Source organism: Cervus canadensis, chromosome 10, assembly GCF_019320065.1.
Source record: "Cervus canadensis isolate Bull #8, Minnesota chromosome 10, ASM1932006v1, whole genome shotgun sequence".
NCBI classification, from domain to species: domain Eukaryota; kingdom Metazoa; phylum Chordata; class Mammalia; order Artiodactyla; family Cervidae; genus Cervus; species Cervus canadensis.
The window spans coordinates 52,900,085-52,915,845 of NC_057395.1; the positions used below are offsets into that span (position 1 = coordinate 52,900,085).

The following is a 15,761-nucleotide window of genomic DNA, read 5'->3' on the forward strand; positions in this document are numbered from 1 at the left end:
GGTTCTCAACCTGCTGAACAATTCCTGCCAGCAGGTCTCCCTAGGGCAGCACCAGGCACAGGGTGATGCCCTGCTGGCTCAGGTCACGACAGCAAGACTCCCCAACTGTCAGAAGAGCAGCAGGTTAACTACAGGAGGAGACACCCTCTCTATCCATTTGGGAAATGCATTAAAACTACAATGGGGTACCATCATACACCTATCAGGGCTTCCTAGGTGGTGTTAGCAGTAAAGAATCCACCTGTCAATGCAGCAGACATAAGAGACGCGGGCTGGATTCCTGGGTCGGGAAGATCCCCTGAAGGAGGGCATGGCAACCCACTCCAGTAATCTTGCCTGGAGAATCCCACCAACAGAAGAATCTGGAAAGCTACAGTCCACAGGGTTGCAAAGAGTCAGACACGACTGAAGTGACTTAGTCACTTCACACACACACACTTACACACACACACCTATCAAGAGAGATTAAAAATAACCCAACAACACCGAGGGCTGGTGAGGGTGACAGAGGCTAGACTCGAACACTACTGGCAGCACAGGAAATGGGGCAGCCGCTCTGGAAGAGACTTTGCAAGTTTCCTATAAAGGTAAAAATAGGCTTTCACATGACCCAGCAATCCCACTCCTAAGCGTTTAAGAGAAACGGGAACTGATGTTCACACAGAAAACGTGTACATGAATATTTATAGTAACTAAACCCAGAACAACACATACATCCCTGTGAAAGGGTAACAAACTGGAAGATGAACACCATGGACATCACTGGGCAGCAGAAAGGAATGCAGCACCTGCCATACGACAAAGAGCGTTCTCGGTGACACTGTACTCTCTGCGATGCCACCAACATGATATTCTCGAAAAGACAAAGCTATGTCTATAGAGAGAACAGTGGACGCCGGGGAGGCTACAGATGAGCATGGTCCACACCCTGAGTAGGGTGATGGTCACAAAACTCTCTATGGATCAAAACTCCCTCATGGCTCAGTGATTAAGAGTCCACCTGCTGCAGACATGGGTTTGGTCCCTGATCTGGGAAGATCCCACATGGCATGGAGCAACTGGGCCTGTGCACCATAACTAAAGACGCCACCGCAATTAGAAGCCTGCACATTGCAACTACAGAACAGCCCCTGATCACTGCAGCTAGAGAAAGCCCGTGCAGCAACAAAGACCCAGCACAACCAAAAATAAATAAATAAACTATAAAAATAAAATAAAACTCAAGACAACCGTACATCAAGAAAAGGTCCATTTTACTGTGTGTTTATTTTTAAAAATTAAAAAAAAAAATCTGGACTTGGATTTCTTGTTTGGTTTGCAACTTATTCCTCTAGCTAGTCATTTTTGTTGTAGTTCACAAGAAATATCAGCCTGTAACACATTGGAAATTACAAAAAATATAATCTGGTCCTTCACCAAAAACAGGTAAGGAAGAACTATTGCAGGGTGTGTACCTACAAGTGGGACTTTAGGGTCTGAGAGAAGGGCCGACCACACCCCACAGTGGTGGGCACCCCAGGGTTCCCAATTCCCACCCCTCTCTTTTTATTTATCATGAATTCAAGTTCACACATTTATCAATTGTGGTAAAAGTTGTAAGACTGCTCACCTTACCCATTCCTACACGAACCATTCAGTAATGTTACCTGTTTGCACGTTATCCTGTAACATATCTCTCACTTTTTATTTTCTGGCCGTGGCATGTGGGATCTTGGTTCCCCGACCAAGGACTGAATCCTCACCCCAGGCAGTGGAGGTGCGGAGCCCTAACCAGAGGACCACCAGGAAATTCCCTCTTAATTTTTATGTAACTGAATATATCAAATCTCTGTAAATGTATCAATCTATTTTCCCCCATTTTTGTTAAATAAATCCTTTTCCATCCCCTAACCAACAGTGACTTCTCCTACACTGCACTCTAAAGCTCTGTCGCCTTGCTCACAGGTAACCTCTCCATCTGGAGTTAACCTGGGCGAGACAGACCAGCTCCGCTCGTCCAAGTGATGCCAGTCAGTCCCAGAAGCCCTGAAGAACGGCCCATCTCACCCTGGGCCCAGCAGGTGCACCAGCATTTCTCTCTGAGAGGTCTTGGGACGGGGGGTGGGGACACTCTCTATTAGGTTTCATTCCAAGTATACTGTATTCAAAAACCTTCAAAATTACCTGAGGTTCAAAAATTTCTACAAGAGCTACAAATTCTTTGTTACTTCTACACATACCATTACATAATAATTAAAACAATCATGTTTTAACACAAACACCTACTATGAAAACAAGGTAGATTTAAAAGCCTTGAGAATGCCTTTCCTGGTGGCTCTAAAACAATTGTCTTTAAAAAAGAGCAGGGCCAGGCTTCCCTGGTAGCTCAGTGGTAAAGAATCCACCTATCAATGCAGGAGACACAGGTTGGATCCCTGATCCAGGAAAAGCCCACATACCTCAGAGCAGCTAAGCCTGTGTGCCACAACTACTGAAGCCCTAGAGCCCGTGCTCCACAACAAGAAAAGCCACTACAGGAAGAAGCCCACGCACAAGAGTAGCCTTCTCTAGCCATAACCAGAGAAAAGCCTGCACAGCAACAAAGACCCAGCACAGCCAAAAAAAAAAAAAAAAAAAAAGCCTTGAGCAGGTAATCCCCAGAGTAACACCTCCCGGTGTGCAGACAGGTGTGCTCTATGATCCCCCGGGGGAGGCAGTGGTGCAAGGCCATAGCGGGCCACTCACTGTCTCTGCTCCTCTGAGATGCAGTTTCTAGGGCTGCCATGGGCACTGCCGCCTCCCCACCCACCACTGGTCATCCCAGAAGTGTGGCTGGACAAGCAGCCTGGAAAGCCATTGTGTTGCCAGGGGCAGGAGGACGGAGTGCCCAGAGGCAAGTTCCAGGCCACAAAAATAACACATCATATCATGGGCAATCTGAACACAGAGGAGCTAAGAAACAGGCTAACAGTGTAAGAATGGCTGCTAGGAATCTGGGGGGAGAGAGGCACTGCTCTCAGAGGAAAAGTCATCAGGGCAGGGACCAGGCTCTGCTTAAACAATGTTTCCACAAGTGGGAATAACATGGATTTTCAACAGTAAACTTACAAACCAACAACTTTATGGTTACAAAACACGATGCAAATGTCTGCCTTGACAACATAAAGGTAAATGGACAAAGAAAAGTCACAGGGAGGAGGAGGGAATAGAGGCCAATACCCTTCAGGTTGTAAGATGACCGTGCAGGACAAAGTCTGCCACCGGGGACAGGAGCACACTACACTGGGCAGGACGACAAGGATGCTGCGGCTCGAGTCAGGACAGCAGGAGCAAGGGTCTGTCAGGGGACGCCAGGGACCACCAGACAGCACTTCAGGGACAGCTGCTTTGCCCCCACACTCGGGGCCTGACCCTCAGAAGAAAAACTTCACTGAAAACAAAAATACTAAAGCTGAGACACAACTGGTGTCCCAAAGACCGCTGACCTCTCTTCTCTGAAGGGATCTTCCTTTGCAATCCATGATGGACCTGGAAAAAAGGACCCGGGGCACCTCCTCAGGCAGGCGAGGGCCAGCTTTCCCCAGAGCAGGGACAGATACACGGGAACACCCATGGTCTGCATGTTTAACCCTGAGCTCATCATCTATTCCAGCAGGAAAACGTTAGTACACTGCAGAGCAAGAGGAAATGGCCACCGATGACCACAGGTGCATCAAAGCAATTATAAGCAGAATCAGCAAACATGGGAGATGTGGAAGGGTTGCTGCCGAGTATCATGGTCATCTGCTACCTTTGCTCCTAACTTAAAATGAATGTCAAATGTACAGAATTTCTACAAATGTACAGAATTTTTTCCTCTAAGAAAACAGAGGAACTCCTAAAGATGACACGTTTCTTCCTTCATTCTAAGGATAATAAAAAGCGACAGTGATGCCAAGCCTTAAAATAAAGAGACAACAACAACAAAAAAAAAGACAAAAAATAAAAAAATAAAGAGACAATTAAGTGAGTAAAAGAGGTTCCTCTTTAAGAAGGACTCACCGTCATCATCAGCGTCCAAGGGAGGACCAACCCATCAGAGAGCAGCAGCTAAGCCACGCCTGCTCACTGAGAGCGTGTGCTCCTGTACTGAAGAGAGTGGGCACTCTGCCCACAGAGGGAGCGACAGGCTGACAGGCACGGGCTCAGCAACACCCCGGGGGGAAACTGAAAGGCCCCAGCAGGGCCACACTCAAAGCCTTTCTGAGGAATAAACCGAATGCTGCCTCAGTCCTGGCAGAGCGGTCAGCACATCTGTGGAATTAATTTTATCAGTTGTGACTTATGTCCAGAAACCAAATAAGGATTTTCTTTCATAACCTAATGCTTTCAGTCAAAAGGAAAAGGTCAGAAGTTGATCACAGTTAACTTACATGTTTGAATACAAGGAGAGTCGAATTGAACATTCTCAAAAGACTATGACTCCGAGAGGAGGCTGCCGATGGCCCAATGTGGATGGCAGTGCCTCACTCCTGCCCTGGCCCTCCTGGTCAGCATCCCTGGGGCGCAAACAGCAGGGTGACACTGCTTCAGTGTAAAGGGGCCTAAAGCAAGCTAGAACCCTCACAGCCAGAACATGACCGACAGACACAGTGACATACCCACCAACTCAGCACTGGAGCTAACAGGTGCTCACCTATGTGCAAGGCTGCAGCAAGAGATTCTAGGTGGACCATGCTATGACCAAACATTTCCAGAAAACTTTAACGTAATCCCAAAGCTGAATGTGAAACTAGACAGTGGAAGGCAAAAGTGTTTCTTATAAAAGTAATGGGCGGCAGAGCTTTCTGGGTTCTGGTGTTCTACACTCAGAACGCCGACAATCTCAGAGGACTGAAGTCACAGGCCCCTTTCACCCAGGGAGCCATCCACTGCCCCTGGCTTTCAGCGAACAGACTCAAGAACAGGAGGGATGTGTTCTATGACAGAAAAGGCAGATGCGACAGGCTCAGGTACAAGTCCACTTTCATGAATGACTACCAGGAAAGATCAACACAACACTCAAATCCTCAACTGTGAACATCACATGAAAATGCTTGTGACCGAAATCACAGTCACTCAGAAGTGCGCAGGCTAAGAGACCTACTTAAGGCTTCAAGAGAGCCTGGGGGCTCTGAGCAGTGCAGGATATGACACTGACAACCCAACGATCCATCACCCTGGGGGCAGCGCCACCCCTAGCGAGTGGACTGGACGCTCTAACTACAGAATGAACGGAAGCTTAAGACGCACACAGTGGGTGAAAGTCCATAAAACGTGGCAGATGCAGCCATGATGCCTTCTGCGTCTCACCAGTCAGGGCCGGCCCCTGGGGCGGGCCAGCCCAGGGTTCCCACTGAGGGCTGACTGTCTCTGATGAAGCAGTGGGCCAGCTCCCTGAAGCCAGAACCAAAACCAACCATTCTGTCAAATCCAGCACGAAACCAAGCATGAGCTACACTGACCACCTGGTGACAAGCCATCTCTAAAGATACGTCTGATGTCAGAGGTGAGCGTCAAGACACATGCACGTGCCGGTGCAGTTATACTGGTGACAGGCCTCGTGACTATCATGGAAATTTCACCAACACAGCAGTTACAGTCTAGACGTGCTCACCATGTACAGGCATTTGGGGCACACATGCTCTAGACCAAGAGGTCTGTGGGGCAGGTTCCTAGTCTAGGAGGGGTGGAAGGGCAGCTCTCAGGTCACTTGCCTGGGCTGGAGCCCAGTTCTGCCACTTATGGGCTCAGAGACCCAAGCAGTTACTCAACACCTCCACCTCCTTTTCATCCAGTGGGGCTGGAGATGGCCTGGCATGGAGTATCTATAAGCAAGCTCCTGCAAACTGAGGAAAACAGTGCTCGGTACATGATAAACATGAGCAATTACTACTTTGGCCTCCAATTTACAGATGAGAAGACTACACAAACAGACAAAGTTCATAATGGTGAATTAAAGTTATGTAGGTTATACTTAAACTCTCAGCTTGAACACTATTGTTGCATCCATTTTTTTGTTGCTGTTACATATATTTTTGATATAAAAACCAAAATTAAAAAAAAAAACAACAACCAAAGTTCACTAATTTGCCTTCTTGTCATCTGCCTTTTAAAAATACAGGAAAAGACCTGCCTTCAAGACTTTAGGGGGCTAGCCTGTGACCAGGTAAGGCTGTATCGAGCTACTGCTCACTGAAACCCATTCTGCCCCTGTGATCACCACAAAGAGGTACACTGTTCATCAGCTGGATGGTCATTCTGGGGTAGGGACAGGACAAAGACCGCTGCCCACTCCAGAGGGCAGCATGGGGGTCTGATGAAATGACAGGTTTACCTCATGACACTGCAGTTCTGTGAGCAGTTTAAGGAATGCTACAATAAAAGGAAGATCATAAGAACTTCACTGGTGGTCAAGTGGTTAAGACTCTGCTCCCAATGCAGGGGGCATGGCTTTGACCCCTGGTCAGGGAACTAAGATCCCACAGGCTGCACAGTCCAGCCTTGGGAAAAAAAGAAGGAAAAAGGTAGATCACAGATGCTTATGAAGGTTTGCACAGCACCCCCAGAGGCCAGTAGGTCCAAGAGTGCCCCTAACACCTATGTGCACTGTAATCCGCCAGCCTGAGTGAGCATGAGATGGCTGGACAGCTGGCCTACTCGGCTGCCAGGACAGCCCCCTCAGTTATCCTTGTCATGGATCAATTTTTATAAAAGAAAGGGCAGGGGCAGATGAAACAAGTGTGGGCGTCACACTGGTACTACACACCAGGGAGTAGGATGCTGCTGCTAACAGTCAGCTAGAATCACCCAACCAGGCAGGAAGATGCAAGAGAAAATGGCACCAACAGAAACAGCATTTTAAGAAGGAAATCCCATGCTGTCATGGTAAGGTGTGTGACAACACTGAGTGTACTTAACCCCCAACACCAAGCACGGCAATGTGTCTCCTTATCTATACAATTGGATAACAGCTACCCATGCAAGCTGTCCCGGGGATTAAGGCAGATGCACAGTAAGGAGCCTGGCAGCCTCTCAAGCGGATCGCTTCAGAGGGCTTGCAACTGGGGAGTGCGGGGTGGAGGAGGTAAGCCTCCTCCACATGAACTGTAGAGGAGAACAAACTGCTTCAAACTGAAGACAACTACAACTAGACAGTTAAAAAATACTCCAAAGATAATCTTTAAAGTACAGACATTCTAGTTTCATCTTAAAATGAAACTCAGTCATTAAACTGCACTAAAAATTTTAACTTTACACGTGATGAGCCTCATGATTCAAAAGTAAATACAGTCCAGTAAATGGCTTCCCTGGTGGCTTGGTGGTAAAGACTCTGCCTGCCAATGCAGGAGACACAGGTTCGATCCCTGGTCCAGGAAGATCCCACAGGCCTCAGAGTAACTAAGCCCATGTGCCACAGCTACCAAATCCTGTGCTCCTAGAGCCCATGTTCTGCAACAAGAGAAGCCACTGCAATGAGAAGCCCCTGCACTGCAACTAGAGTATCCCTCGCTCACCACAACTAGAGAAAAGCCTGTGCAGCAACAAAGATCCAGCAGAGCCCAAAATAAATAAATAATTTGAAAAAAACACAGCACAGTAAAAATTGTTACCTGGAATACAATTTCTTTTTTCAGTTAATTAAAAACAAAACAAAACAAGAAAACAGATGTGGCCAGGTTTCATGCATCAGAAAAAGTCTATCACAAAACTATCAGTCTTTTTTATTTAAAAATCTTAACTTAAAGGACATAGCAAAATTTATTACAACTGGTCAAAAAAGATCCTCACATTTTACTATCAAACCCTACAGCAGTACCTAAGTGAGCAGCAAAATGTAAAATATTAAAAGTGTTAAAATCCTTTGTACCTGCCAGAGGGTATACAAATCTGGTAATATGTGGCAAAAACAATAAAGTTTGTATTCCCTGACACAGAATTTTTCATTATTTATCTTAGAGATACCCTCTCATGATGAAAGTCACTACTTAATAAAGGAAAATTCAATGGGACCGCCTAGCTAAAAATCAAACATTTGCTATGCTGCTAATCCCTTCCAATAATAGAAGGGAAACTAAAAGCCAGGCGGGTGGCACACACTCCCTGTGCAGAGCCCAGTCTGGCTGAGTTGAGGCTGTGACAGGGGCTCAAGGTCTTGGCCCCCAGCCCCCAATTCATTACCTCTGAGGCACCACAGGCCAGGACAAGACAGGTGAGTTCAGTCTAGCACATTTCCACTCCACCGGCCCAGAGAACAGAGGCACAGGGCCCTAGGGAGAGCTCTCTAAGAAAGAGGCTGGTCATCCCAGAGATAGCCAGGGCGGGGCAGAGCCCATAGGGGTAGCAAGTCAGCATTCCAATCCTCTGACTCTCAGGACTGCAACTTTATAACCAATTGGCATAGAATTCCTTAGAACACAGCAACTGAGACTGTACATCCCACTTTGTAAACCACCATGTTTTCCAGTGCTCTGTGTTCAATGTAGAAAAATTAAAAGGACAATAAAATCATAAGTAACTCTGGAGAAGGACATGGCAACCCACTCCAGTATTCTTGCCTGGGAAATTCCATGGACCGAGGAGCCTGGTGGGCTACAGTCCATGGGGTCGCAACAGAGTTAGATACCACTTAGCAACTGAATGACAACACTGGGTGATGTAGTAACAATTCAGAATATCTCATTCTGGGACTTTAACTAGAAACTCTTTTCCTTCTCCCCCTCAGGAAAAAAAAAATATATATATATAAGTAACTCATAATGAATAAGGCTCATTTATACTCATACAGTCAAGGAATATTCACTGATCACTCATAAGGTATCACACAATTTAAAATATTACTTGGGTTTAATGTGTCACGAATAAAAGACTACGGTTTCTGTCACAGAACCAAGTTTTAAAAACCAGTCACATGGACACACCTACAAAGGTGAAAGATTCATGAGTAAAGTGGACCTTTGAAGTACACAGACAACCTCTGAAAAGGAAACATGAGGGCATTTTCATGACAGCCACTGAATGCATGATCTCACCAATATGAATTACCAATATGTCTGCAAAACTCTTGGAATTGGAAACAATTCTTACCTGCTAAAGACAAAATCTATTAAATGTCTGCCAGTGCCAAGAACTAAGGCAGAACGTACCATTTCACTGATACAACATCCTCAAACAAAACTGATGCAAAGGTGACAAAAGACAAAATCGAAACTAAAGGCTGTTTTGGTAATCTAATCCTTAAATCTTCTGGGTTGAATTTCGACTGACCAGTAACAGACCGCTATTAATCCTCTTCGGGCGATGTCACTATCTGAGCGTGGCCCTGCCATCAGGACATTAGGCCTAACAGTTCCTTCTTTTCTTTTTTGGCCACCCCTCTTGACATACAGGATCTTAGTTCTCCAACCAGGGATGGAACCCATGCCCTCTGCACTGGAAGCGTGGAGTCTTAACCATGGACAGCCAAGTTCCCTCATTCCCTCTCTTAAATAAGGGGAAGCATCTTCATAAAATATGAATAGTCTCATTTTTTAGCATCTTTGTCACTTGTATTTAGGAAGCAGCTGAGGACACAGCTTCCTACTTATATCTCCTGTACTCCCCAACAGGCAGTAAGGGCAGGTTCATGACCCTCATCTCAGTGGTCAAGCACTTGAGCTTGAGTCTCGTCCTCTTTCAGGAAGGAAATTCAAGCACAGGCCCTGCCAACACAGACAGGGAAGGACTGTGACGGAGCAGGAGGCAGTCTGCAGTTCGATAATGCTCTGCTCTGCCCAGCCAACAAGAACATAAAAAGGAGCTCCACTGGGAAGCACTGCAGTCTTAACTGCTGTGTGGGGAGCACCGGGAGACCCACAAGGGCGCCATCAAGAGCTCAGAGTCTCTTCCACACTGCGTGTGCAAGAGCTGGCTGTCACGTGCTACACCTGTCCCCTGAAGACACAGGAATTTGTCTCCTTCCTGGAAAACTGGCTGACCTCATTGGCTGAGAAATGGTTCACCTACAGCACTATACACTCCAAACCTTGTACAAAGTACTTTTAAAAGGAGTTAGGGAATTTTTTTCAAGGGTGATTATATCTGTGTTTATTTGCAGACTTCCCTAGGGGTCTAGGGGTTGAGATTCTACTGTAGGGAATGTGGGTTCGGTCCCTGGTCGGGTAACTAAGATCCCATGTACCCTGTGGTATAGCCAAAAAAAAAAAATCATTTGTAGAACCAATTACACCCCAATAAATTTTTTGTACAAATCACGCTCATGTTATTCCCTGAACCTTAGAAGCAAACTCTCACCTTGGATAAAACTCCACCTTGTTCCCTTACCCTCTGCACAGCTGCTGCACAGCACTTTAGTCATTCATTTGATATCCACTGAGCTTCGACTACAGCCCATGACCAAGGCAAGCACGTCATGCCTAGGCTCTGAGATGCGCCATCAGCAGCGTGCCAGCAATTCTGCCTGGTGGTGGCAGGGAAGTCAGCACAGGAACCAACACACAGGCCTGACTCCAAGTCCAGGACTGAGATGGAGCAAAGCACTAGTCCTTTTTTTTTTTTTTTTAAGCACTAGTCTTTAGGGTAGCTCAGCCTGGAGCACAGAGCACCAACCGTCTGAGAGCAAGGGGGCTCAAGAACACAAAGAGCCAAGAGATGCATGGTATCTGTTCAGTCCCGGCACCACGGTAACACAGTGAATGAAAACCAAGAACATAAACTCACTGAGTGAAGGTTCTGGAAATGACTTGAGTTCTTCCGTCACGTAGAAGGATTCAGAGCAGGCCTGAGGAACAGCTCATTTTCATGTCGTTTTAACGGGTTACTCCACCTCACTCATTTTATCAACACATGTCATGAGTATCTGAGGCTAATGTGTGGGATTTACTTTTAGGGAAGTTAACTGAAGACAAAAGCTGACAAAAACCTTTTATTTTGGACTAACTATAGACTAAAAGTTGCACAAAGGTTTACAAGGAGGTCCAAAGACCTTTCTGACCCACCTCTAACTGGTTGTGCTTTCTCAAAGGGGAAGTAACTTGCCAGACCTCCCTCAGAAGCCAGCAGCTCAAGGACTCGGCACTCACCACAGTGACTTCCCAGAGACGCGGGCTGCTGTGCTGCTGCTAAGCTCATCACCTCCCCTTTCTCTGTCAGTATTTCCCGGGCATGCAGCACGTGCCAGTCCCTGTTCTCTGCACAAACAGGCTCCCTGTGGACTTTACCTCACAGTAAAAGATTCAGTTATAATAAATATATTAAGTAGGACATTAGAAAAATGAAGTGTGGTGGGAAACCTAAGCAAGGAAGGGAAACAGGGAACAGGAGGTGGTGAGTTGCTTTTGAACTGTGGTGTTGGAGAAGACGTTTCAGAGTCCCTTGGACTGCAGGGAGATCAAACCAGTCAATCCTAAAGGAAATCAGTCCTGAATATTCATTGGAAGGACTAATGCTGAAGCTCCACTACTTTGGCCACCTGATGCCAAGAACTGACTCAGTGGAAAAGACCCTGATGCTGAGAAAGACTGAAGGCAGGAGGAGAACAGGATGACAGAGAATGATGGTTGGATGGCATCACCAACTTGATGGACATGAGTTTGAGCAAGCTCCGGGAGTTGGTGACGTACAGGGAGGCCTGGTGTGCTGCAGTTCATGGGGCTGCAAAGAGTCGGACGTGACTGAGCAACTGAACTGAACTGAGTTGAAACAGCAGGCAGGCAGTCAGGGAAGGGCTACCTGCCCTGAGGCTAAAGGTAAGGACGCCAGTGATCTAGGTAGAGCCAGGAAGGAGCAAGGAAGTCTGCCAAGAGACAGGCTGAGAGGCCACTTTGGAAGGGATCAGAATGAGACAGGGGCCAGAGGGAGGAGACTGGTTACAGAGGCTGGGAGTGGACTGACAGGCATCTCTGCCCACAAGGGTCTCCATCCCAGGCCACAATGGTTCCACAGTTGGGGCCCTCTCAGCAAAGCCGAGTCTCCTCCATGCGCCTCCCAAGTGTCTGCTCATCAGATAACCCCTGGATGCTCTGCCTTCACCACGTTTAAGAGGTCCAGGCAAGGGGCTCCAGCAGCATGTGTGCCCCTCACAGCCCCGTGCTGCTGGAAACAACTGCCACCCAGCCCCTGGCTTGGCCACATGCCATCAGAGGTGCCATCAGAGGCGACCCAAGTTCTGCAACCTTGACACAGGTGGAAGAACTGCACAGCTCTCAGGCTCAGAGGCGACCCAAGTTCTGCAACCTTCACAGAGGTGGAAGAAGAACTGCACAGCTCTCAGGCAGTAAGTTTCTCAAAGCCTGTGAGTCCTGCCTCATAATTTCATCCCTCAAAGTTTGGCAGGTGCCTTGATCCTGAAATTCACCACCACGTTTAACAAGACAGAAGCAAATAAATGAACATAAAATCTCAGGAGCTTTGGCTGAAGTTCCGCCTTGAGGCAACCAGATTACAGATGGGGCAGAATAACTGTTAGGTTAGCAGATAGTTTTTAAACAGACAACTAGCAAGGACAAAGGTATCCAGCAGAGCCACCTCTCAAGTTATGACCCCTACCAAGCCTAAACCTGGAAACCAAAATAAAACGGAAACTTTCGCTTCCTTTCCCTGCATAGCACAACCGAGCAAATATTGAGAACTCATCTCTCAGGCACAAGAAAAGGCGAGTCCTTAATCCAGCCCCTCAACGCAAACAAGTTCGAACCCGCAGGGATGAGATCCTGACCCTCTCTTCTATGACTGCAACACAGGCGCTGCTTCAAATGATGCCCTGGCGAGGTAGAAAAAACGTTTTTTTTCTTACAAACGGGATGATTTTCACCTAGAAGATTAATTTACACCGCGTCAAGGAACAAAGCTCAATTCCGTGAGCTATAAACATAATGACCCAGACACAGGTTACGTGGCTCCAGAACCGGTGGCGTTCCCCCTCTCGCCCGCAGGACAGGAAAGACCCTCCCCGAGGCGTGGGCGCCCTGCACAGACCCCAGTCCCGGAGCGCGAGCTGCCCCGGGGACGCCAGGCGGCCGCAGGTCAGGTCTTTGGACGCCCCCAGTGCGGGCCCGGCGGCACGACCGCGGCGCACGGCCTAGGCCTTCCCGCCGCTTCTGCGGCCGCACCGCCGACCCCAGCCCGCCCTGAGGGCTAGGAAAGGGGAGAGGGGGTCGCCGCCATTTCCGGCTGCGGGCGCGCGGCCCCGACGCCCTGCGCAGCGCCACCCCGCACCCCCTCACCCAGCCCCGCGTCACCCTCACCTCGCGCCCCGCCCCCGCTCACTTAACCCGCCCCCGTCACCCCGACCCCCGCCCGCCTGCCTGGCCGCCCGGCCTGACGCGAGGCCGCCGGCCCGCCGCGAGCTCACCTGTCCGCGCGCCCGCCCGCCCGCCGACTCCGCGGCTCCGCTCTTCCCTGCGCGGCGCTCCTGGGCAGCCGGCCGACGCGCTCTTCAGCCGGGGCTGCGCTTCGGGACCGGCGGCGGCGGCAGCTGCGGCGGGGGTAGCGGCAGAGGGCGCGGGAGCAGCACCGGCAGAAGCGGCGGGGGCGCGCACGCTCACGCACGCACCCGCACCGGCGCGCGCGCTCCCGGGAGGACGTGGTCGCCAGCGGATCGGAGCCGCGGGCTGGTCAGGCGGCGCGTGCGCCCGGAGTGCTGGGCGGAGGCTCCGCCCCATGGGGCGGAGCCCCGAGTGACAGGAGTGGACCAAGGCTCCCGAGCGAACCCCGGACAGCCCATGGGCGGGGCCCCAGGACCTGTGGGCGGAGCTCGCACAGCTGAGTCGGAAGCTTCCACCGCCCCGCAAGGGCGGGGCCGAGGGGCCGGGCCAAGGGGCGGGGGCGGGGCCTGCTCGCCGGAGCGTCAGGTGCTCTCCCGTGCGCCCGCAGGTGCTGAGGCCAGATTCGCCAAAGGCGGGAGGTGGGGGGACTTGTCTTGCAGTTGAGTTTGCCCCGTACTTTACGTAAGACTGAGAAATCGTAATTGATCTCGTCAAAGAACTGGAGCGGGAGCTGGTGGGAGATGACCCGGAGGCCGACGGTCCCTGAGCCACTGTTAGGGACTGACGTTTGCTCATCCCTGCAGCGCAGAGATGCGACTTCCTGCCTGCCTGCCCAATCACCGAAGTGCCACCGCCATTGTCCAGCCCCTCCCAGAACCACCCGCAAACAATGACTCAAAAGGGCAGTTGAACCAACTTCCACTCACTCCCCTGCCACCCAAGATACGACCCCTGCTCATCTCACTGACCCCTTGAGGAAGGGGAGACCTGCTCTCTACCCTTCCCTATCGCTCCTATGTCAGAAACAGTTCTACCATTTACTGAGTGCCTGCTTTGTACCTGGTACACTGCTATATGTGCCAGTTTTCATCCTAGAAGCCATTCAACAGACTGGTCAGTACTCCTCTGCCTCCTCACCCCCACACTTGCCTATTGGCCATTTTCCACTCAGCGGAGTCATATTCTTAACACAGAAATTTTATGATATCCAAGGCTCCCTGTGACACATTGTGTGTTAGTTGCTCAGTCATGTCCGACTCTTGTGACCCCATGAATTGTAGTCCACCAGGCTCCTCTGATGACACATTGAGTACAATCCAGACTCTTTGCCAACAAGCTCCAGCCCCCTCTACCTCTGTCCTCTTACATCTCTGCCATCATGCTGGCTCTAAACTGCTCAGTCTGTCCCAGGCTTGGGGCCTGTAAGTGGCAGAGAGCTCAGGAAGTCGCCTGGCAGTCGTTAAATTGTGCAACATCAAACAGGCAAAAAGAAAAGGCCTATGAAAACCGAGAAGCAGAAGGGCCAGATTCATATCTATGTCCTTTGATTCAAGAGGATGAAAGATTCCAGGCACAATCACAGAAGGAATGAGAGAATCAAATGGACCCGGTCCCAATTTCAGAGTGAAGCTGAGTTCGGCACTGCACAAATGAATGAAGCAGACCTTAGTGAGTTTTCCCTTGACCTACTAATTCCTCTTTAGGAATAGTCTAAGAAAATATTCCCAAATACAGAAAAAGGTATATCACTAAGCTGTTTTTTTTTTTTTAAGCTGCTCTTATAATAGTAAAAATGGAAACCTAAAAGACAATCAAATGGAACAATATAGTTATAAAATGTGTACAAAGTTACTTAATAACATTGAAAATTCTTTTAAGAGCTCCTGAAAGTAAAATGAGCAAAATGCATATGTTAAAAGTACACTATTACAAATATGTTTATAAAATAAGGTGCATGGGTGGTTCAGTGGTAGAATTCTCACATGCCAAATATGTTTATAAGTCAGCCTGTTTGGAGATAATAAGACAGGAATACCATCAACTGTGGACAGTGGCTGCAGTCCAGTCCTGCCCTTCACAGGCCCTTTAGTGAGGTCAGGGGGGCACTCTTATCCTCACCCTGACAGGAAACTGGGACTTCATGGAAGCGACTGCCACAGCTGCCCTCCAATGCCGGTCCCACCACTTGCTACAGCCCTTCAAGCTCTCAAAGCTCATCTCATGGGTCAATTATTTAGGGGAGCCATCTGAGGGCTAGGTCCATGTCAAGGCCATCCTTGTCCCCCACAAGGCCTAGCAAACTCTTACTCACAAGACATTTAAATACTAAATAAATGAAGACCACTTGGAACCCATTTCATCATCAGCAAGGGTAAATGCTGACCACAGGCAGTGGAGGAAGGTGCTTACCCCACTTGGCACAGCCTCACACCTCACGCTGTGTGGTGTGGACTGCCGTGCTGTCACATACAATTCACATACAATTTGAAGTCATTCACT

At 49.0% G+C, this 15,761-nt stretch overlaps 1 protein-coding gene across 3 annotated transcripts in view; it reads right to left on the bottom strand.

Moving 5' to 3' along the window:
• Positions 1-13,581, bottom strand: part of DNAJC5 (DnaJ heat shock protein family (Hsp40) member C5) — a 28,876-nt gene extending 15,295 nt beyond the window's left edge. The window contains exon 1 of one of the 3 annotated variants that reach the window (XR_006271754.1): positions 13,349-13,581. The gene's annotated coding sequence lies outside the window, so the exon portion shown is untranslated. The remainder of the gene's footprint in view (positions 1-13,348) is intronic. The other 2 variants (XM_043480408.1, XM_043480406.1) reach the window with 2 other exon arrangements.
• Positions 13,582-15,761: the final 2,180 nt, after the last annotated feature.